General features: G+C 36.1%; 1 long non-coding RNA gene across 1 annotated transcript; it reads right to left on the reverse strand.

Moving 5' to 3' along the window:
* Positions 1-1,096: 1,096 nt before the first annotated feature.
* Positions 1,097-16,925, reverse strand: LOC149774830 (uncharacterized). The gene is made up of 5 exons (XR_016416692.1): positions 16,695-16,925; positions 11,816-11,913; positions 11,314-11,424; positions 9,639-9,722; positions 1,097-2,772 (listed from the first exon to the last, which is right to left on the reverse strand). It is a non-coding gene; the product is annotated as an uncharacterized LOC149774830 (long non-coding RNA).
* Between the last annotated feature and the right edge of the window lie 8,399 nt (positions 16,926-25,324).

Raw genomic sequence — 25,324 nt, forward strand, 5'->3', positions numbered from 1 at the left:
ACTTTCATGCTGGGAGGGAAAAAAACTCCCAATTTTAGGGGTTGCTCAACGCCTACCTCACAATTTCATAATATCTTTCGATTTTTGTAGAGAACTCCTGATTATTACATTGTTGTCTATTTTAATTTCTTCTAAACAAGAAAGTCCTACATGTTCTGTTGTATCACCTGTTAATTATTGTTGTGATGAAATAATTATTTTATTATAAAGCATTCACTTCTTCACTAAATAGAATGTTAAGTTTAAACATTATTCACATAAATTATTTTTACCTCAACAATAATACAAAAATTAAAAAAGATAGACCTGAACAAAAAGATAAACCATAACAATAAAATCGTCCACAATTACTTAAAATTTCAATAATGATCACAAAAAATAATGCAACTCCATATGTTATAGCTCCATCCCACGAAAGAAACTTGCACGAGTGAACACCTGGCATTTTTATACCGTATATACCAATGTCAAACTGGTATTGTTACTGGTCAAAATTCCTTCTTATCACAAGCCAGTTTCAGGGTTTTAATGATTAAGTGGCCTGTACTGCTGTCGCAAAAAGAAAGACAAATTTGCTGACTATCAACATAGGAGGTGGAATGTAATGTTTGTTCAGATAAAACACAAAACTAAAATTAATTGATGTTGATCTTAGTTGATCTCTATGACTATGTTAGCCTTTATTATTACCACTCTTCGTGAATATGTAAATTATGATGGTTCTGTGCCTTGTACAAATAAACGTGCATATCTTTTCAAAAATATTACCTCAATTTGTAGGATCGCTTATATCACTGAAAATGAGAAACTCGTGAACAGATATTAAGGACTAGCTGAAATATTATCTGGAAGAATGCAATTTGGTCGAAACAATGAATAAAGCAAAATCTGCATCTATGTTTGGGAATAAGTAAGGATTTAAGTGATGCTATGCATGCTTTGTACTGTGTAAGTATTGTACATTATAGTTCAGTATGGTCTCCCTGGTAAACTCAACCGGCCTGCAAATTATAAAGTCTGTATTTACCTTTATTTAACTTTGTGTTTGAGAAATCAGAAAATATGCACATGCAAAATAATAACAAAACAATCATAGTACTTTATAACAGTTTAATAATTGTTGGGTCACCGAAAGTTACATTTTTTTTTTACATGCATATGTCGTAGGACATGGAACAAATTATTGTTTCGTGTCCCAAGATTAACAGCCATTACATTAGTCAACAAAAGACCTAAAAACTGTTAAGTTTACACATTGGCCTGCAGATAAGCCGAACCCACTTCTTCCAGGCCTTTATTTATTCTTAAATTATTTGGCTTATATGCGAGTATATACGGTACACATTTTCTATTAATATAAGAAAGCTTATACTCCATATCCATGTTATGACATTTGACATTGTATACATTATAATCAGGTCGATATGAGTATCTTTTCAGTGACAGATGGTTTTCAACTAACCAATGACAATGTCTGACAAGGAGTCCATTATGAGTGTGTGTGTGATTATGATTTGTAATGCAGCTTTAACAATATTTCAGTCATATCACTACTATGTCTGCAGTATGGCAGTTTATAATCATGTCTAGCACTGGGGAATCATGCAGCGGATATGTAGCATGATGTCCCACCCAGTGACATTATCCTGAAACTAGGCCGACCAGTCCTAACACTAACCTCTTAATGCTGAGTGCCTAGCGAGGCAGCTGTTAGTACCATTTGTGTAAGTCTTTGGTATGACTCGGCCAGGGTTCGAACCCACAACGTCCCGCTTCCGAGGTGGACGCTCTAACCACTAGGTCACCGGTGTGGTCAGTCCATTATGACAACAATGAAGTCAGCAACCAAGCTGTACTTCTTATAGCAAAAGCATTTATCAGTTTTCAAAGTAAAGCATAACGTGTATTCGGTTCATCAACTATTATGAATAATTTGTAATTAAAAACTGTCTTGCACACAATGAAATTAAATCTTAGTTGGCAGTGAACAACAGTGATTTACTGCTTGTAATAAACTGATTACGAAACTAGCTTAAAAGCGTGAGGCACTGTTTTTGATTTTTCACTGGCATAAAAAAATGACAACTGCCAAATCACACAGCTTACTCTATGACATCTGGATATTGTTTGCTATGTGATGTTGCCAATGACAGCTTATACCACAATACACTCAACAACAAAATTAAACTTTTAAGTCTGTTAAATTAAATTTGACAAAATACACAAACATATCTACTTGCATAAGCAGCATTATAAGAATCATTGTTTCTCATACACTGGCAATGAATCCAGACATGTCTCCACATTGATCACAACCAATCTGTACACATCAAGATTCATAACATTCAGTCCCCAAATATTGAAAACATGTTAAAGTCTTGTATTGTTTGAAAATTGTTAGTGTTCGAAAGGAAATAGCAAATGTCCATTAGACACTATCTGAAAAGATACAGTAAAAATGAAAACTGATTTCAATATTAGTTTATGGAACAGACATATTCTCATTAAACGTCCTGAATTCTGTACGCACACAGTTACTGAAATTTGAAAGTTCCATTGTCAGATACTAGGACATATGATGGTAGCTGAATGACCTATTCCACATAACGATTCACAACATCAGCTTCTTCCTCCTGGTGGCCCTGACAGGTAACTGCTCAACTTGATCTTTCTCCAGGTGGATATGATGGGAGAGAGCTGGATGCTCCATCTCTCCATCGTCTTCTACCATGTTACCCTGACACGTGGCAGCCTCGTTATCATTCATGTGCACTATAAATAAAAGAATAGCTGATTGTCAATCTACTATTTAAACAAAATAATACATTCTTAGACTTTGACAACTTATAAGCCATAACTGGAAGTAATTATGGATTACTTTAATATAAAAGAAATAAAATAAAAGTCAATACCGCAGACCTGCCAGCCCTGAAAAGTCCATCTCAGTAAGGCAATAGATTTTTCCTTAAGTTTGACCAGTTTTCAGTACGGTGTAAAACAATATCAAAAGCTGTTACTGTAAAGCTCAAAAACGCAACTAAAAGTTAAGCATTTGAAACATGCAGCGAAAATAAACATTATATTCAGCTGAAAAGTTTATAATGTAAACACAGAGTTTAGTTGCTACTAGTACAGTTGCACATACTCAAGTTCTAAACCCTATGCAGCTCAATGGCTTGTGGCTATCTCTCAACTTGACCTAATTTTTATCTTTTTCCATTTCACATGACGACAATCACATCTCTTGCCACAATTGATATTCAAATTGGCATGTGATGTCCAATCAACACAATTGTGTCCATTCCAGCTTTTAATTCACAATAATCTGAATAATCCATTTTATTCTTCGGTGTTGATTATTAACACTTTTTAAGAGGCTTTTGTCTTGACGGACGTCATATTTAAAAAAAATACTAAAATTAACATTTTGATCATCTGTAAAGTTAGTCAGGTTAGCTGAATAATTTCACTAATTCTAATACGAAACCCTGATCCAAATCAAACACAGATGAACAAATGTTCCGGATTTTTTGGTACTGATCATTTTCCGTAGTTTTTGCGTTTATGCCCTAAGTCCATATTTTAAGGTTAATTTTCGTAACACTAACTGCAAAATGATAAGAGCTGGAAGGTGTGATACCCTACATGGCATTTAAATATGTGGTAAACTTTAAAGAAAATGGCTAAAGCGGACTGGTTATCACTAACCTGTCTGATATGACCATAGTAACAAACAACACATTGGAACTCATGGAATGTTTTCAATATACATTTTGAAATGTTTTTGATTTTCCGATAAAGTTGTGTAATGGTCTGTCTATTTTTCCTATTGGTGGCATCAGTAATATAAATGTGAAGGAACTTTAAGCTTGAATAAATTCACAACATACACACAGACAGGGTCCAATAAGTTACATGGGAAAACGCTTTGCTACCACTAGTATATATAATAATTTTTATGATACAGACAATATATATATGGAATTATGTCATATATATTCAGCTGTTCCTATAATATTAACACCTGCATATCACACCAAATGTTTAATTAGAAATTCTTTATTAAACCATCATCCTGATGCTGGAATTTAATTGACTTTCTTTCTTGCACTTTGTACTCTCGTGTATATTATATTTTAAGCTGCCAACATCTTATTTATTTTTATTGTTCATCATCTGATTTATTTAAACATGCTGCAACACATTAGTGAATCTAAGAACTGAAACATTAGCATGCCAATATTCAAACAGTGCTCTGAAATAAACTTGTTCCTGAAAGTACTAATAGTAAATACAAATAATACACTTGAAGAATTTGCTATTCTGAGTACCAGGCAACTCTTAAGATTAATATTTTTTTTAAAAATCATATACAAGGGTAACAATTAAATACGGCCCAAGCCTTGATACTGCAATTGGCCATACGACAAGGCTAACTGATCATGCTTTGAAGATACATTTCCACTTAAATAAATATAATTTCTTTGAATCTTGTAAAGATTTCTGGCTTGGAAACATCAAATATCATGCAGCTATTTGTTTCCTACATACTCATTAATCCATTAGCAAAATGGAGGAATAAGTGTCACTAGGTTTTCTTAATATCCTAATGTTAATGTTACATTAACCCACTGAGGATCGAGACATCGGGATATGTCCACTAACACTGGACAACAAATTTTTACAAAAGTCATGTTACTGAAATAAAATTAGTCAATTCTTATCAATTTTTATGTGCTGAACACGAATATGACAGTCAAATTGCAAAATTGGCTCTAGTTTTTTTGTAATCTGCAAGAAATTAATGTTTACATAACGAAATGCATTCCAATAGTAAAAGGTCAACTGTAATAGCCTACCTATAAAAAATCAAGTCATTGACTACATCTTAGATTTCTTCGCCTGTCTCTTGTACAGCTGTTCGGGAGCATCTCTGAGGAGTGTCCAGCAGTAGTCAGCCAGCATTGTAGTGGACCATTTTCCCTGGTATCTTTGTTCCATTGTTGCGATATCTTGATGAAAACGTTCGCCGTGTTCATCACTAACAATACCACAGTTGCTAGGAAAGAAATCCAAATGGGAATGAAGGAAGTGAATCTTTAGAGACATATTGCAGCCAAGTTTCTTATACTTCATCAACATGTCTTCTACTAGTTCCTTATAGTTTTCTGCCCTAACATTTCCGAGGAAGTTTGTAGAAACTAGGCGAAAAGCATTCCATGCTTGTTTCGCGTCACCTTCCAGCAAGTTGTTGAACCGGTCATCTTTGAAAAGCTCTCGAATCTGAGGACCCACAAAAACTCCCTCTTTAATCTTTGCTTCGCTGAGTCGAGGGAATTTTTCTGCAGGTATCGGAATGCTGGCAAAGTCCGGTCAATGGCTTTCACGAAGTTCTTCATCAAACCTAGTTTGATGTGAAGGGGTGGTAGCAAGATTTTCTGAGCCTCAACCAGAGCTAGGTGTTGGATATTCTTCTCTCCAATGGCTACATTCTGCCTGTGAGTCCATTCCTTCCTCATGTAGTGCATTTCCCTTGGTCGGCTATCCCACTCGCATAAGAAACACATGTATTTTGTATATCCTTGCTGCAGTCCCATTAAAAGGCAACTACCTTCAAATCACCACAGAGGTGCCAGCTGTACTTGTTATACTCAATGGAATTCAGTAGCTGCCTTAAGTTATCGTATGTCTCTTTCATGTGGACAGCATACGCTACTGGAATAGATGGAAGAATGTTTCCATTGTGCAAAAGCACAGCCTTGAGACTCAGTTTCGAAGAGTCCACAAATAGTCTCCATTCTTGTGGGTCATGAGTGATTTTTAAAGCATTCATGAGGCCCTCAATATCGGAACAGAATATCAGATTACTTTCCTTTCTGAAGAAAGGCTCCAATTGCTGGTGGCGCTTTCGATATGCAGTAATTGTGACATCTTCTTCTAGAAGATTCCATTGTTGGAGTCTTGATCCTAGCAATTCTGCCTTGTTCTTTGATAAGTCCAAATCACGAATCAGGTCATTTAGTTCTTCCTGTGTTATTCTGTGTGGGGTTGATGATGCACCACAGTGAAAATCTGGATCACTGCATGCTGATGGACCAGGAGAAGAACAGGTCGACTCACCTTTGTCTTCGTCAGATGAATCAAGAGAATATTCTGCTGGAGGTTCTGGAATAGGAAGTCCCTCACCATGTGGAACTGGTCTCAATGCAGACGGAATGTTTGGGTAGACTATTCTCGACTTCTTTCGCTTCGTTATTCCGCCGGAAAGAGGAGGAACCAAGCAGAAGTAACAGTCATTTAGGTGGTTGCTTGGCTCTCTCCACACCATTGGGACTGCAAACGGCATTGATGACCTTTTGCAATTCAACCACTGTGAAAGCTGTGTTGTACATGTAGCACAGCATATATGCGGAGCCCAAGGCTTGTCTTGGTCACCAACCTTGCATCCGAAGTAAAGATGATATGCCTTCTTCACTTGAGAATTGATACTTTTCTTCTGGTTGGCAAATGTCACTTCCCCACAAATATAGCAAAAATTGTCCGCGGTATTAACACACTTTCGAGGCATTACTGTTCTTTATTGTACGTAAATGGATAAAATAATAAGTTTTATGTAACAGTAGCTTGAACTGTCTCGCACAACGTCTAAAATATTTTAAATGCTGAACCTATCTGATTGGGCTTTATATAGTACACTGCTTACGTCAGCTTCAGCAGCCGCCTGGCATTAGTATAATAGGCCTACACATGTATAGTACACTGCTGACGTCAACTTACTTCAGCAGCCGCATGGCATTAGTATTGCATTGCATCAGAAAATGATGCAATCAACTGTGGATGATGTGAGCATGATGGTATTATGCAATGTTACATCATTATTCCGGATGTTGCTGCAGTCCTACTGGAGAAATTTACACAGTGAAACATAGAAAATGAGGTATATGAATATCTTCAAAACGAGAGCCAATACAAATTTTTCACGGTTATATTCGTGTTTGGCACACCAAAATACTACAGATTAGGGCCTTTTCAAGTCAGTAATGATTTCACTGTTGACCAGTGTAATCAACACTACTAGGTAGACACATATATACCAATCTGATAAAAATTCTTAAGTTTTATCATGCACATGCAATCTTATGTCATTGTAATTAACATGCATTCATTCATGATATCATTTTTAAATCTGATATTGTGCGAGCTAAGGAGACCTGAACATCTCTATAATAGATTATATAGATACACTTTTGACATTGCTTTCTCAATATAATATAAAAATTCAATGAAGAGTCTGTACAGTGAAGTCGAATCACTATTGTTGTGGGTTTAGTGCCATTTTTCAGCATATGATATGCTATACATGACAGCCAGTATTTACTGATTATTATTTGTTATTATGAATCAGAAACTACTGAAACTTAATTTGTACATACATGCAATGTTAAATTAAACTTTCTTATCATAACTACTTGGTAAGTACTGTCTCCGGAAGTAATTTGATCACAGTTTACTCACTTAATTGTGAAAAGTCCCTTCTGAACTTGAAACAGGAGATAAGCACTATTTATCATGGACCTGAATCCATATATTTCAATAACAGGATAAAATATAAACTTTAGACAATTATTATAAAAACTCGTCATCTTTAGGCAAGTTAACTGACTGGAACCACTTGGTATTAAAATCTCCAAGAACCTTGGGATGAAACATTTCAATATCTGTAGCTATTTCAACTTTGAGCTATGAATTATAAAGATATTTGTTTATAACCAGTTCATGAGGTGGCAACCATTTAAAAAAAAAAAAAAAAAAAAAAAAAAAAGATTAAAAAAAAAAAAATTTGCAATGCATACTGACTGGACAAAAGTACGTTTCTAGATTTAATGGGTCTATTCAATGTGAAGACAAAATTCAACTGGATAATAGCTGTCAATCATTTGCTTTAGTAAATTAAGACATTATATATACTTCTGAATAGATAAATATTGCTTGGATATGAATGGTTAAGTGAAATTTGAATAAAAACTAAAATATTACCTTTCTCTTGTAAAAATTTAAAATTTATCACTATATCATAAATTTATCAGTAAAGAAGAAAGAAAATAATCAATAAATGAAATAATTAATACAAAAAAAAATATTTCCATTACAAAAGAATGAGTCTAATTCTGACTATAGCTTGTTAATCATGCTGGCATTCAAAATCAACTAATACTAAGGAACGAGAAATAAAAGGAAAAAAGTATACAAACATAGTGTATTCATTTCTGCATTGTTGTAAAAATGACTTCAGAACCATTCGCATCTCTCCAACACTAAGTCGCTTATTCTCTAGAAACAGCAACATGTTTATTGGAAATACACTATAACAACATACTGACACAATGTATATGCATACTGTAAACACAAAGTACGATAACTGTAATAAATAAATCACAGCCAATACCATTACAGCCTGATAGCTATTGCCAGCGATAATGAAACAGAAATTTTTTCTTACATTTTCAACCAATTCTGGAAAAAGTCTGGAAATTCAAGAAGGAAGATAGTCACAATTTGATATCCATGTTTGCAATATTACAATGTATACGTTTCAATAAAAAAAGTTTATAGCATCTTTTTCTCTTAACCCTTTACTTCATACAACCATCTTTGGACGCCTCTACAAAAGTCGCATCGAAGCGCCTTTTGACGCTTCTACAAAAGTCCCATGGAAGCACTTTTTGACGTCGGCTGTAAACATCATCCATTTTAAGCCGGTTTTCGTAGCGCCACCTTCGGGGAAAACCCCTTATTAGATACTACATTCATTTCTGCGAATGACAATTATGTAAGATCATGTGGTCACTGTTTATGTACTGGTCGATATCTGCTATTTAAAGTAACTGGGTCGTAATCTCCACTCTCCAAAATGGCGGTCGCGGATTTCATTCAGTACTTACGAAGTTTTCATGATTAGAATCACAATTATGAAAGATGCAATAACCTAGGTAAAGGCTCTGATATTGATATAGGCTGCAATTAGTTTTTATAAATTATTCAATTTAGATGACTTAGTGATGTAGACACAGACGAAAAACTTGTAAATTTCGAGTATGAGAAATGGCAGCTACGGTTGGTCACACGGCCTCACTGACATGACGGTGAACGAGTTATCTCCAGATTTTAAAGCACATAACAAATTCTTCCGTGATAAATAATTGCACAGCTATAAAAATCGGACTTTACTCTTAAACTGTTCCAGATATAATAGATGTGTACCAAAAATGTAAAATGGTTAAAATTGCTGCTAAACGTAGCATACACTACATTGCTTAACAGTTCACAGGCAGGCCTATGCGTATGTGGTCGACTAGGTAACATGTATTTTATTTATAGCGAGCTGCACTTTGTCACTATGCTCTATGAGGTAAAGGGTTAAAACAACCAAATTAGGCTTTAATGATATGGTGATGCAAAACAAATTGCTCTCACCTACAGAACAACAGGAAATTTCTTAAGTAAGAGGATGATACATCTACAATGAAATTTAAAACATTGAAATCTATCTTTAACATGTGCTTGACTGATGGGTACAATAAATGAAGGAATTCTTGAACAAAGCAATGATGGCAATGCAAAAGGAAAATCAGGATTACCTTGGGTATCGCTGTTTGGAGAGGAAAAGCAAACATCTCTTGGTCACCAATAAGGTTGATTTTCTGGCATATATGCTGCTTTTCCTGTAAAAATTTAAGATTAAAAAAATCACCATGATGACATTTTTTAAAGGCAGTGCTAAACAAATCTCATAGTCTGATGCCTGAGGCCCCTTTAATATCAGATCAGATCTGTCCAGTTTTATAAAAATGGTGCACATTGGGGTTGTAAATTGTTTTTATATCAAATTTGTCAAAGAAAAATTTGACTGCAATGATGAAATGCAGAAATGTATTTTCAAGATGCTGACATACCTGCCACAAAGATTAAAATCAGATCACTGCTGTCCTATGTGAAGTGTAGATCTCATTTTAATCTAATTGTTACATGGCATGTCATGCTAAAAACAAGATTTTTAGTCCCAAACGCCCAACACTGTTGTGTTTTGAGAAAACAATTTTCAGTAATCTTTGGAAACAAAATAAGGAAAAAAACCTACAACTCTCAGTATATGCCCATTACAAGTAGCATATAAAAACAGTAAACATTCATAATTGGTGCCGATGTAAAACTATCCTTTGGGCAGTTTAAACTGCGGTAATTAAAAGGCTAAGAGGTCAGGTTTATAAACCACCATTTCATACATTGCTTAACTGGCTGACAATAGCTTGTGAGATGTGTTTGAACACTGCACTGGGTGAGACCATTGTGAGATGTGAATAGGTATGCTCATTACTCAGGACATGGAACAACGCAGTAGGTAAATCAATGAGATGCTGGATGCATATAATATAACAAAAGGTAATGTGTATCACCGCTTTAAATGAAAATGTTTAAGCCATATGTATTACAGGTTCTTTATATGTTTGTGACTAGTGGCAACATTTCTTGGAAGTCAGATTTTACTGCACATATAAAATGCCAACCATCATCATTTCAACTCTCAGAATAGTATTTAAGTGTGATTCATATCTGAAGTTGATTTAAAAAGAAATTAGTTATCAATAGTATCAGCAAAGCCCAACAAAAATAAATTTAAGAATTCGCAGAGGGAGTTTTAGTTTGTGAAACATGCTAAGAAAAAAACAAAAAAAAAAACAAATAAGGAAGGAGAGTAATTCTATGCACATACTTTAAACATATTGACATATGTCAAATTGGTTCTGACCATGATTGTATAAGAGAAACCAACAGAGAAGTTTGAACACCAGGACAATCTAGTCTCTAGCGAGTGTAGTGGTGAACACTAACTACACCTGCATTACCTACAAACCCACTATCTAATTTATATTTGAACTGTAGCAATTGCAATTTTTGTGTAACAAAAAATATTAAAAATGGGAAGTTTTGGGTATATGGAAATTAGAGTTCAGGCTTGTGGAAATTCGGTCAGGGCTTGTGATTTTTTCTTCTTTGAGCACTGCAGGGTTGATTATAATAAATTTTTATTACTTTTTCCCCTCCAAAAATGTCAATATGTCACCACCTAACGATATGCATATTTGTCATTAATAACTTCTGAATGACAGAAAAAAATGCTTTCTTATGGCCAAAAAGAGGACCAATCACACACATAAAACACATCTATGCTGTATACATCTGGGCTTTCCCTCTATTCTTTGATCACCACATAAATGTATTCCAGGATTTTGAAATACATATCCTTATACTCACCATAAATGCCATTCTTCCTGCGTATTGCTGGTATTAGGAAAACAAGGATGTCCCAACTGTACATCGATGAATCTGCATATGGCAGAGGCTCATCAGTTTCTCTTGCAACATCTATGACATATATTAAAAATGTTTGGTAAGTGCTGTACCAGACAATTCTTACTGTATGAAATACTATTAACATGACAGAACAAAAGGAACATTTAAGCACTGTTAAACTTGTTCAGCATCAATCTTTGTACTCAGCTTTGACAATAACCAGCAAAAAACATCTGCACCAATCCATCATTAAAAAAATATGAAACTCTCAACCTACCGATTACAAAAATAGCTATATCACTATGATGGATTAAATGGCAGTCATGCCTAGTGCAGAGCAATCAAGTTTCTAATATTATAATGAAGAAAACTAAATTACAGCCAATATTTTAAACATCATTTGCATGATTTTCTTATATCTTTAAAGTAACTGTGTATGGTAAAAATATTTATGATAACTAACCATTTCATTGACTGGGCATGTACAGCCGACCCAAAGAAACCTCTTTGAATTGTCCACCACGATAGGACTATCAGCAAAAGCACTCATGTGATCAGGTGCTGAAATAAAATTTATCATCAATTTAAAAAATAATAATAATGATTATATAAATCTCAAGCGAGATTTTGTATTGAAATACTTTTGGCATCGTTTCTAAATTGAAAACAATGCCTCACATCTTGTATTTTAAATGAAAGCCTAATAAAAGTTTATGTCTTTTATCAGACCTGCCAACACTGAAAAAATCAAATCAGGAATTTTGCCCCCAGATCACCATTAAAAATCAGGAGACAGGGTAAAAATTGAGGGGGTACAAGAGTAAGGTGTACATTTCATGATAAAGATGTTTACTTGTGTTATTTCAGTCCATTGTATGTTGCAGATTTGGCAGAATGCATTATAAACCTGACAAGTCGATGGACGAATGAAAACAAACTGCTTCTCCCAAACATTCCTATATTTTTGATCCCATTTCTTTTTCTTGGCTGGTAAAAAGTCATCAGTTACTTCCTTTCCATCTTTTTTCACTCCTTGCTGAGAAATTTATCCATAATGATGCTGAGATTTGCTGAGGAGTCAGATAAAGCAAACCATCTCTTTGTGATCAAATCTCTTTGTATTGGCGGATGAAAACCGAAATCAAGACAGATATGGTAAAGTACTAAAAAAACATAGCAGACACAGAAAAGCCAGAAAAAGAAACAGGGAAATGGAAAATGATGTTTCTGTATAAACAAATAAGGTATTTTTTTCTCAGGGAGTTGAAAAATCAGGATTTCATCTTAAAAATATGGGAATCAGGAGAGATGTCCATAAATCGGGAATTTCTCGATCTTTTCAGTATGCTTGGCAGGTCTGCTTTATATGAAATAACTTTTTGACAATTTATTATATCAAAAATATTTAATGAACGGTTTATAAAGCGATATTCAAACTCAACAGTAACTGTTATAGTTAGATTAATACAAAAGCAAGAAATGGTACCCTACAATTGATAAAGTAGGCAAAATGGATGAGACATGTGCCAAAATTAAAATAAAATGGGATATAATTCATTAGGACCATTTTCAAATGATAATTCATGACAATCCAAATAAACAGACAGATTTACCATAGGAGTAGTCTCTCTCTATGATGCTGCTAATCATTAGTCTTTCCCAAGTTAGAGTTTTCACTGGATACCTTGAAGGTGTGATAATGTTTTGTACAATTCTTTGTTGGAAGATTTACATAGGTTGTACCTTTTTCTCAGTTACTGTAGTTTTATCTACCATCCTGTGCAATAGTTATGATGTCTACAATTATTTTTACTGGTGTAAAAAATGTCATCAGTTGTTCTGTATCTATCTTTTTGTGAAACTTTGTGGAGCTCCATATGTAATTGGAACCTCAAATATGAAAACAGAACCGGAGTTGATGTTACGGAAAAGTGTTAAATTATTCTTAATCTCGCAATCAAGAAATATGGGATATATGCTGGGTATAGGACTATTTTCGTTCCAATGCTTGCTGTATATGGTATTAGGAAAATGGGAAAAAAGTCAAAACATGGCAACTAGTGCAATAAAAAAAAACAGATTGCATGATGGATTGTGTTTATATCATAAAAACAACAATTGAGCAAATGGAGATTAAATGATTGCTTCCTGCACATTCTTGGAGTCTACTTTATCTAAATCCTGCAAGGACACATCCTGGCTAAAACACTAACTGCAGGGACATATCCTGGCTAAAACACTAACTGCAAGGACATATCCTTGCTAAAACACTAACTGCAAGGACACATCCTGGCTAAAACACTAACTGCAAGGACATATCCTGGCTAAAAGACTAACTGCAAGGACATATCCTGGCTAAAACACTAACTGCAAGGACATATCCTGGCTAAAAGACTAACTGCAAGGACACATCCTGGCTAAAACACTAACTGCAAGGACATACCCTGGCTAAAACACTAACTGCAAGGACATATCCTGGCTAAAGCACTAACTGCAAGGACATATCCTGGCTAAAGCACTAACTGCAAGGACATATCCTGGCTAAAACACTAACTCATGGGACATGAAAGCAATTCACTTAAGAGAAGCCAAAGAAGTATAATTAGGAGCAGTTTTCTTGAATAAAGATGTTTATTAAAAGTGAATTTTTTGACAGAATGGCTTATTAAGGAGGCATGACTATGAAATGCATAAAATAAAATCACCTTTCCATTCTACTCCATCACCTGTAAAACCATCATAACACAATTTGTTGGCTGTTCACATTCTTTGAACCATGCATCAGCCTAGGTAAGGAAAAAATAAAAGATATGAGATCTGGTAAAAGCATATCTTGTTTCAATTTCATTGGCATCATTTATTATTACCATTCATCTTCTGAAACACTTACAGCGAATTACGTAAATCCACCTTCAAAACTCTACAAAATGCTCTCAGACCGCTCCGGTGGCCAAGTGGTTAGAGCGTCTGTCCTGGATGGGTGAGGTTGTGGGTTCGAACAACAGTCGTATCAAATCAAAGACTTCTAAAAATGGTACTAACAGCTGCCTCACTAGGCACTCAGCGTTAAGGGGTTAGTGTTAGGACTGGTCGACCTGGTTTCAGGATAATGTGACTGGGTGGGACTTCATTCTACATTTCTGTGTCATGATGCCCCAGTGCTAGACATCACTATAAATTGCCACACTGCAGACATCGTAGCGATATGACTGAAAGATTGTTAAAGCTACATTAAAAATCTAAATCACACACACACACACACACACACACACAAAATGCTCTTGAGACTCTATGCCACAAAAGCTTAAGATTATTGGTCCAAACGTATTTCCTTGCTGATGTATTTACCATATATCCTTGGACATGATAAAATAATAAAAAATTCTTCCCCAGAACATATGGTGAAACTTTTTTCAACTAGGTCATATATCCGAAGAATTAGGAAACAAAATAAAGTTGTGTTGAATTTTTTTTACCTGCCCCACCTGCCACATGTTACAATAAAATGGATACACAAAATGCTTATTCGATAAGAAAATTAATGAAACTTACCTTGTACTGTTAAAATGTATTATTCATCAACGATTTATTAACGACAAACTATGTCCACGAACTCTGGTTATGTAATTTATGCACCCATATCTTAATGTATATAGATTTGGAGAATATAAAATCGTTTGTTTAGTTCGTGAAGGCCAGAAGAGAAAAAGCTGAGAACTTGATCAAAAAACATTGATGAAACTCCAGTGTACTTTCATCATATGTGTGAATGGGGTGCATGGGAAAGGTTTTGTTGATGAGATGCAGTGGATTAGAGTTTTATCGAGTTTTATCTCGAGTACACAGATTAATATTTTTTTAAAAATATATTTAAGTTTGGTTGCAACTCACAACTTAAAGAAAAAAATAGCGATGGGTCCAGAACATAGTTCCAAACGAAAGAGATGTGTTTCCGATAAGACGATGATCAGTGTTTCTTACCAAACCTAACACTTTCCAGCTCCATGGTAAAAAAAAAGAAATCACAAAAAATAGCATTAAATATAAATATATAATATTGAGGGAAAACAATGACCTGCCTACCCTAATCTTAAAACAAATGCAACAGGAAACCGATATATTGTTATGTTTGTTATTACACTGTTACTAATGTAACGTTTACAGGCAGTAAATGAAACTAAGCTGTTCACCATGTAATTCTAGCTACATTTTTTAAAGAAGGCAACTGGTTAGAATTTCAATGAAGTAAATATTTTATATAGCAGATTAAATTTTCATTACACTATTACTGATTGTCAGTTGTCATATCAAAATAAAAATTTGAAAATGATTCTTTCCAAAATGCAAAACAAAAAATTGGAGTTTCATCCATTGAATGTCAACTTATTCTCTAACCCCATGGCAGATGAGCTGAAACAATGGAAAACTGCTTTCGGCCTAATTAAAAGCAAAATCTAACACAAATAACTACCTTGTATCAGTAGTATTGAACTGTCACTGCTCAAAGGTTTCAAACCTATCTAATTATAAAGCCAATTTTATTGTGCTTGTCTTTTAATAAAAGTCATACAGGTTATGTAGAGAGTTCAGACCTTCATCAACAGCTGGCTCAGAAGAATTCACCAGATCTGCTGGCCAGACACCATCAGCAACACCAACATGTTGCAGAGAACCTCCCAGCTTCCAGTAGAGGACGAGTTCAAGAAGAGAAGGTGGGGTTGGATAGGACACACCCTACGCAAGCCGCCAACCAACATTACCAGATAGGCATTGAAATGTAACCCTCAAGGCAAAAGTAGAAGGGGACGACCAAGAAACATCTGGCGACGCGATCTTTTGTGGGCGGCCTATACCAAGGCAGGGGTGACGGGCAAAACTAATACAGTTTATGTATGTGCACTTAATCACCTTAAATTATACATAAATTTTTGTACTAACATTTGATACTAATTTTCTTTAAACAATCCTGATTATTGATTATGTACTTTAACTCTCTTAAGGAAATTCTGGATGAAAATTGTCAGTGGATATGGACTTTTATGTCGGCCAGGTAATAAAATGGTACAAGAAAAGAGAATATCGAGTCAAATCATCACAATATAGGGTAGTATGTATTTGTTGATCAACACGCATAGCTTTCACTGTGACATCAAAGCACATGACTTTCAATGGAATGTGGTTGTTGTTGTTGTTGTTGTAGGGTAGCAGCAGGGAGGACAAACAACCTCTAATTGGTTCACCTGTATTTTCGCAAAATACGACTTCCTGGGGATCGCAAAAATCGTTAAAAACAAATGCGATACTCAGCGTAAGACAACTCCGTCACCGACAAATTGGCTTACCTGTTATGGCTGATAGTTTTTTTTTTCTTCGATGTAACTTATGGAAATACGCGATAGTGTCGGTGACGCGTTGAGAGCGTCGCCCTCCCTGCTACTATGAATTAAAAATTGCTATAGCAAATAATGGTACACTCGGAATCCTACACAGCTAGACTAGCCAGAGAGCGAGAAGAAGCACTTAAAAAATAAATCCCTGTAAAAGAGGACTTTAAAAAAATGTGCAATCACGACAGGAAGCACGAGTTGAGTACGCAGCGGAAACGGAACAGTTGTTTAATCCTATTACCGCGGTTACTGGAGATGTTTTAACTGCTATCAGGGGGCCTAAAAAGGAAACAGGTGAGAAACAAGAAAGACTTATTCAAGTTTTAAAAGAAACTGCTAAAAAATGGCTGCGGTCCAGCCTCAACTTGAAGGTGCTGTCGGAGAACCAGAAATGGTAGAAAGGGGAGTTGATTTTAGGAAGAAATTTACTGAATCGGTATAGCAAAAATAGAAAAACAAGCAGCTGAAAGTAGTAAAGAACTAATCGAGTTTGGTGCATTTGCTGCTGCTACTTATAATTCAAGAAAGGATTTTTTAAAATCCGACTATGTCAAAACTACAGGTAGTAATGAATGGATTGATTGAGTGTATAAAGTAAATAAAGATATTGATCGATTAAACACAAAAAATTTGTCTTATCAGGCATATTTATCAGGAGTTGACAAATATTACATAATGTTGCAGGAACAAAAATAGAAAGAACGAGAAGCAGCACTGGAAAAGAAAGAGAAAGAGCGAGAACAAAATAAAAAAGAAAAAGAAGAGAAAAAAAAAAAACCTGATATTGTTGTTCTGCATAGTGTTTCTCCTACACCTGAAGAAAAAGAAAAAAGTGAGAAAAAACAGGAGGTAGATTCCTCCTATCGACTTCCTCGGCCACAGCAGCAAACAGAGCAAGAACAATTCTGGGGTGATTTACCAAAGAATCCCGCAGAGATGTTTAACGAACGTCCTATAAAAAGATCTTCAAATGTATCCAATGCCTCGTTTGGTTGCTATTGCTGAGAGATATGGTTATCTGAGTCTTTTTTAAAATCTGATTATTTTGGAAAAGTAACACGTGAGCAGTTTCCTGCTGCGGTATATTTTACTTCTAGAGGATTACCTGTTGAGCTAAATGATCCCGATTACTTGAAATTCATGGAAAAAGTCGAAGAACAACAACAATTTACAAAATAAAAACATTCGGTGAGGGTTTAGGAGGTGGTTTTATTCCTTGTCCTGATAGTATTTTCAATGACGTTTCGCGGTTAGAAGTTTTCATAGAAGGAAAACGAGTCGGAAACAACTCACCTGAAATAATTAATGAAGCAGCTGATATTTGTCGGCGATTGTTTCAAGGTGGTGTCATGGATGCTGATATTTAAAGAGAACTCATTGATGAACTCGTTGATGATTACAGCGATTAAACATATAACAGACATGCACCTGTGCAGATCAGAGCAGTAAATTCACGATTACCAATCTACAGAGCAGCTTACGGAGACGGACTTGGTGATGTAGCTCAACGATTATTTGCAGGGTTAGCACCAAAATTGGGTCCTCTTGCAAAACAATTATCGATGAAAGCCATTAACGTGGTTAGTGAAAAAGCTCCTAGTACAATTGTTAGCGCTGCTGGTAAGGCACTCTCGGCAATCAAAGAAAGACTAGCGCGATTAATAAGATGAAAATCAGCACCGGTGAAATTACCGAGTACCGAAATTATGCCCGCGGATGTTAGTAAGGTGATAAATCAAGCTGCAAATCAGAGACTAGCAGCGTTAGAATCTGACGCACAAAAAAATATAACTGCAAATTTGATAGCAGGAAGTGGACTTCGTGCTTGACGAAGATAATCACCATTTGGAAATACACGCAATAGTATAAAATGTTCAAGCGTATATTCGACTCAGCATTTAACATAGATGAGCCGGTCGAGCGAGATTACTCAGTACATGATTATCAATTATATTCCTATGATGTAAAAGAACCAGATAAACGAGGGCGTATCGAACTTCAAGTTCATGATACAAGTAGATACTTTCTACCTCATGAGGCTTTTAGTGAAGTGGAAGGTAAACTTGTAAAAACAAATAATAATAACTACAATGCCAATGACCGAGTTGGTTTTGTCAACAACGGGATCATGGCGTTATTTAATAGCGCCACTTACATGATTGATGGAAAAAATATCGAATCGATTCAAAGTGATGTTGATATTGCTACAACAATAATTGGTCTAACAAGATACTCTAACGATTTTATAAGATCGGCTGGTCCATCGATGATGTTTGCTAAAGATATTGCCGACAGCGCTGATCATATTCAGTATAATATAGGAACACCAAAAAAAACCTTGATGCTAACGCTATCGCGGATATGGGGCCGGTAGTTAAGAGCATTAGCGAGACTTACAATCTAGGATCTTTAACACGCCAAGCAATGTTGTCAGGAGACAGTAGAAATTTTTTCGTGTGCGATTCCACTAACTCATATCTTTGGATTTTGCAGAGATTTTAGAAGGGTTATCTTTGGAGTTAAACACACAGTTGTGCTTCACAGAAAAGAAAGTGATAATGATGCGATCTGGCGAGGGCTGGTGTTGTTGCTGCTGCTCCTAATGACGATGCTCTTCTTGCTGGCAAAGTAGAGATATCAAAACTTTCATTGTGGATGCCGGTATTAACTCCATCGATCACGGAAGAACCGCGATTACTTGTATGAATCAGGGTGGCAGATCATTGTTATCGTGGTTAACAGTGACGACAGATTCCACTCAAATTTCTTCCGAGTGTTTGTTTACTTGGCATATAGCATCGCAGCAAGGTATTTCTGCCCCACGACATATTTTTATTGCGCTGCAGGGTAAAAGTCGGGAAAATAACCAAAAACGATCTCATATGATATTTGACAAACTTGATGTTACTGATATCTCGTTGAGAATAAATCGGCAACAAGAACCATCTGAGGATATATCACTAAATTTTACATAAAATCATGTAGCGCATGCGTATCATCGTTGGCTGACATTCTTGGCGCGTAACACAAATATAGATACTGGTAGCTCATGTCGGCGCCTTACCAACAATCACGGCTGGTCCACCAGCTACTTATGATCCCTGCAAAGCAATCGCGGTCATACTCAGTGACAAAGCAATGCTACTTGAAGGTATTAGTGGCCGAATGAGACTCGTTGATGCACCAGTAGAAAACATGTAGACAATTAGATCAATCGCATTCATTATAAAATGTCATATAGTCACGTTAATGTCACTTTGACTTCTGGTCAGATAAAGAAATTACAATCGATAAACGCAAAAGTATGTGGGGTGGCGATAACACTAAAAAACGATCAAATCGCCAGCGGCGGACCAAACAAGTTATCGCTGACTAAAACCCAACTAAAACATTTCAATAAAGCAAAAGCAAGCAAAAACCGGAGTTCAACTTGATTTCGCTCCAAAAGCTGTCAATGATATGATTAAAACTGGTGGTAGATTTCCTCTCCTCGCAGCAATACCAGCACTGATAGCTGCTGCTGCCCCGGCCGTCGCAAAGCAGCCGCATTAGGGGCTGTTGGAACAGCTGCTGGAATGGCATTAAAGAAAGCAACTGGAAAAGGATACAAAAAGGACGGGGTCTAAGACTTCCAGGAACTCCGCCTTCATGGTACCCAAAACGGTTTTGACACAATACGAAGTATTGCACACACCGATGTCAAATTTTGATTTGCTCGATGCTGCTAAACAATTAAATATAAACAATTTCAAAGGTGTTTTTATGCGAGATCAATTACCACAACAACCGAATAATCCAGAAACCGGAATTATTAATCTCGATATCAGTGATGGTCCAGGAACTCACTGGGTTGCTTACGCGATCGATCCACGTGGAATTATCTATTTCGATTCGTATGGGTTAGCACCGCCAGTCGAATTCCTCAAGTACGCACGTAGAGTGCAAAGCACTCCAAGAATGCAAAACATTCCAATCTGATATTCAACGCTACCAACACAAACATTAACCGATCCACCGATATGTGGCCGTGAAGTATTAAATGTTCTCACCGCGATATCAAAATCAACCAAGCCGCCTCACAAAGTCGTGCACGAGTATACCGCGGGTCGATTTAAACAATCCTTAAGAGAATAATGGTAGATATTTACGGAAAATCTCTCATCGAAGCAGAGATAAAAAAAAAAACCGCGGTGATGTAGATTTATCAAAATATGCGACCAAAGATGAAATTGACAATCTTCTGACGTTAACCGGAATAGACCCAGATGAGGTAGTTATTTTTCAGGACCGATACGGAAAACTAAAAACCAGCAATATCAAATGGAATGACATAGTTCGCAGGGTTATTGGAGCTACCGCGGATAACATCCCTGTGTTTACTGACAGCGGAAAAATCAGGGACTCAAGTATATCGTTTACAACCATCAGAGATGAAATTGCAAAAAGTGTGACTAACCGCTTAAAAAATACCGGTGACACAATGACAGGTGAACTCAACATGAACGGGAACAAGATAACAGCGTTAGTGGATCCAACGTCCGACGAAGATGCTGCAACGAAAAAATATGTTGACGTTAATTATAACACCGTAGACAGTAAATTATCCACGCTGCGGGCCGAGTATGACGTTCACGTGGGTGCTTTTGCAAGATTTCGCAGAAACCATCAAAAATCGCAGAAGAATTCTTCGGCGCTCCGTATACCGTTGACATAAAACTTTCTGATATCAAAACTAACATTGACACGATCAAACAAACACAGCTGAAAATCAAAACCAACATTGATACGATCGAAGAAACACAGCAGAATATCGTAGGTGGGATTCCTGAGATTGTTAACAAAACCAGTTTGATTAAAATCCCACCTGGAGTTACCCCCGTGCATATCACCAACATAGTGTACGCGGTATCATCTGGGTTTGCAACATGGTCTAAACAAAATAATACTATCAAATACACCGTAACAGTTACTAGCGTGTACAGGTTTTCTGTGTTCAGTGCTGAAAAATTTGAGATTTTCACAAAGTATCCCTGGCGACATTCCACCGATAAGTTTTCCGGGGTTGTGGCTGTAATATTAAACAAGGGAACCGAAGAGGAATTTATACTGGAAGCAGCCTATAAGAAATTAACCGCAGCATATTACTGGTGGTGTTTGGAATTCGTTGCTGAAACACCTGAACTGGTTACTGCGTAAGATAATAAAGGACATCCTTAACAGCATCAACAACAACATTAGATGCGCAACAATATAGATACGATCAAGTACGCGAATGTCATTCAGAGTTAAAATCCCTCATCGACAAATACAACCTAAAAGTAAAAAAATATAAACGACGAGCAGTCATCGTTGATGCGTTGGTATACTCAGTATCCGCGTTAGTTGCATCCACCGGAGTAGTATCATCAGCGTTAACGCCAGTAACAATCATAGTAACAATCGTTTCTTCATCAACTGCCATCGCAGGGGTTTTTAATATAATCGCAAAAAAATATCCTCTTGCACGAGCACAAAATTGCACGATTGCGTCATACAACTAAACACAGCCACAGCCGCATACTCAAAATTATCGTCGTTGATATCATCAGGCATCGATGATACAACAATATCGGATTCCGAATTCGCGTTAATGGTTAAGATATACGAAGACTGCACCCGCCATTTAAAAACAACAAAGATAGATAATGACGGAATTACTTCATCGAGCTCTGCTCGACATAGTCGAAAATACAACAACGAGAAGAATCTCGATGATAACGGTAAGTTCGACTAACCCTGAATTTAGTTTTAATTTTCCAACTGCAATTCCCGTAAAAGAAATCGCACTAGCACAATTACGAGTATATCACAGATGGCTCAATATCAGATCAAAATCGTCCGGTGGATTACCAGCAAATAATTCGTTTGTGTTTGCACATAAAAACCGACCCGATGGTACACCCGACTGGAACGTCATTGGGTTACAAATGGGGTCTTATCAAATCGAACAAATCAATGAGGAATTACAACGTCGAATAAAAAATATCACAGGAAAAGAATCCAAGATTAAAATAACTGTTCATGAACCAACCCTGTCTTCTGCGATCGAAATAAGCACCCCAGACTACGCTGTGGATATATTTCAGAGTTCGATCAGAACAATGTTAGGATGGCCTGAAATACCACCACGAACACCACCGATACCACCAGAACCGAAAAAGTCTGATTATGTCACGAACAGGCAATCATACCACGAAATTAAACCAAAATATAAACAACGACTTTTAGATAACCTAAAATATGCAACGTCCCGTGACGATTTTAAATATTACTCCTCGAGTGATATTTGGTGGGAGCTTGCTCTTGAATTTCCGGAGGGGGGAGTACAAATTGGGGGCGTTAAAATGGATGGGATACTTGAATATTTTAAAGAAATTGGTCAAGAGCATGAAACACAACTGCAGCAACTACGACAAAGTTTCCAGGGGCATCTTTTCGATATAACAAGTTCACGCAGCGAAATCATTAAACATATTGAGATATTAAATCACCTTGTATCGGATATGGGCTTTATTCACCAGCGATTAATTCGGGTGATAGTTGAGTATGTTGATGACAAATCCAAAGACAAACAACAATTTTTAACTTTCTTTAGAATACGAGAACCAGATCTGCCAAATTTTAAACTTCCTTGGTTTAACGCGGATGAATTAAAAAAATCCACCACCAAAATCATTGATGAGTTCTTTGATGATATACTCGCTGCGTGGAGAAAAACACTACCACCAGCAACTATTCTCAGGCACAACAATGACTCGGAAAGGACAGGCCGGCATGTATCCCCGGGCATCGTAAATATAACCGAAGTGGTCGCGTTCAATCTTGTGTGTGATGTAATCGATGGCAGCTACAGCACAGACACGACAGTATCAAATCAAGCTCAGCAAGGATTTGTTCTTTATTCATTCACCCCGAAAGAACCACCTGGATTTCTGATTGTGCAAGAGCCGATCAATCAGGTTTATTTGCAGTGTTATAATCCACTGTTACCAAGAATAAATTTCAAACTAACAGACCAATCTAACCACCTTCTGGATTTAAGACATGAAACTCTACATATTAATCTACTTGTGAAATCATGAAGATTTCCATCCTGAGGAGTTTCAATCTTAAAAAAAAAAAAAACCCTAACAGTCAGGGTGGACTGTCGCTCAGAATTATAAGAAATTTATTTTTTACTGAAAAATCGTCCGATTTGCTAATTCCGCAGGGTAATTACCCTGACAGAATCATGAAAATTGTCCGATTTTATTGCAAAAAGATGGTACTTTACCCTCCTGAAATCAACGAAAATTGTCCGATTTTGTTACAAAAACACGGTAATATACCCGAAAAATCAACGAAAAATCAGCATTTTCGTGACAATAAAAATCTCCTTAATAACAATAATATTTTTATCTGACAAAATTTTTTATTGATTTTGCCTAATTTGCAGGATTAACAATGAAAATTGCCCGATTTTATTACAAAAAGAGGGTACTTTACCCTCCTGAAATCAACGAAAATCGTCCGATTTTATTGCAAAAACACGGTAATATACCTAAAAAATCAACAAAAATGCTGATTTTCCCAGCATTAAAAAGTCTCCTTAATGAAAATATTGATTATCTGACAGGGATTTTTTACTGAAAAATCGTCCGATTTGTTAATTCCGCAGGGTAATTACCCTGAAAGAATCATGAAAATCATCCGCTGCACAAATTCAGTAAAAAAAAAATACCTGTGAAGAATTTTATTCCTGACAGACCATGATTCCTATTTAATCAAACGAGTATTATATATGTACCAGCATGTGAAAATTTTTATTCTCAACAACCAAGCACTTGAAAAATACATCAAGGATGTGCTTATGCAATCCCCGGTCGGCACAGTTGATTTATTTATTGATATATTCGGTAATGAAGACTTTTTATTAATGCAGGAACAGTTAGATGAACTGCGGCAAAAACGTGCTTGTATGATCACATGTGACAGAGACCAGATTTTAAATTACATGCATTCTGGCATTACACTTGATCGGCTTATGCAAATATTATTTAACCCTGCAGATCAGTTTGATCCAGATGCAGATGATACAGATGAAGATGATATAAGTGAATCACATTGATTGATGTGGGTCAGATTAATGTGGGTACAAAAAAAAAAATGTGGGTGAAATAATAAAAAAATCTGTCAGTAAGAGACCGACGTCTACTTTCGATTTCATTTCCACGTACCTGACTTCATTTCCCAGTAATTTCATCCTTGATTTCATCAAGGGGATCTAACTCACGATCTGACATAATTTTTCTCCACTGTCTTACACGCGTACTAATTATCTTCCTGGCTTCATATTGTTCGGACAGCGCTAACCTGGTTTTTTCTTGTATTGTAGCCAGTGATTTATACAACGTTGTTTGAATTGTCTCTATAAATTTATACTGAGCAGGTAAAATATACCGACCTTCCAATTCAGCCTCATATAGTGCTTCAAAATCAGATATAATTTTTTCACGATTTAATTCATCACATATATTAATTTTATTTTCTTGTAATTTTTTAATAGC

This window comes from Sinohyriopsis cumingii, unplaced genomic scaffold (assembly GCF_028554795.1).
Source record: "Sinohyriopsis cumingii isolate HCF-2022 unplaced genomic scaffold, ASM2855479v2 utg000127l, whole genome shotgun sequence".
NCBI classification, from domain to species: domain Eukaryota; kingdom Metazoa; phylum Mollusca; class Bivalvia; order Unionida; family Unionidae; genus Sinohyriopsis; species Sinohyriopsis cumingii.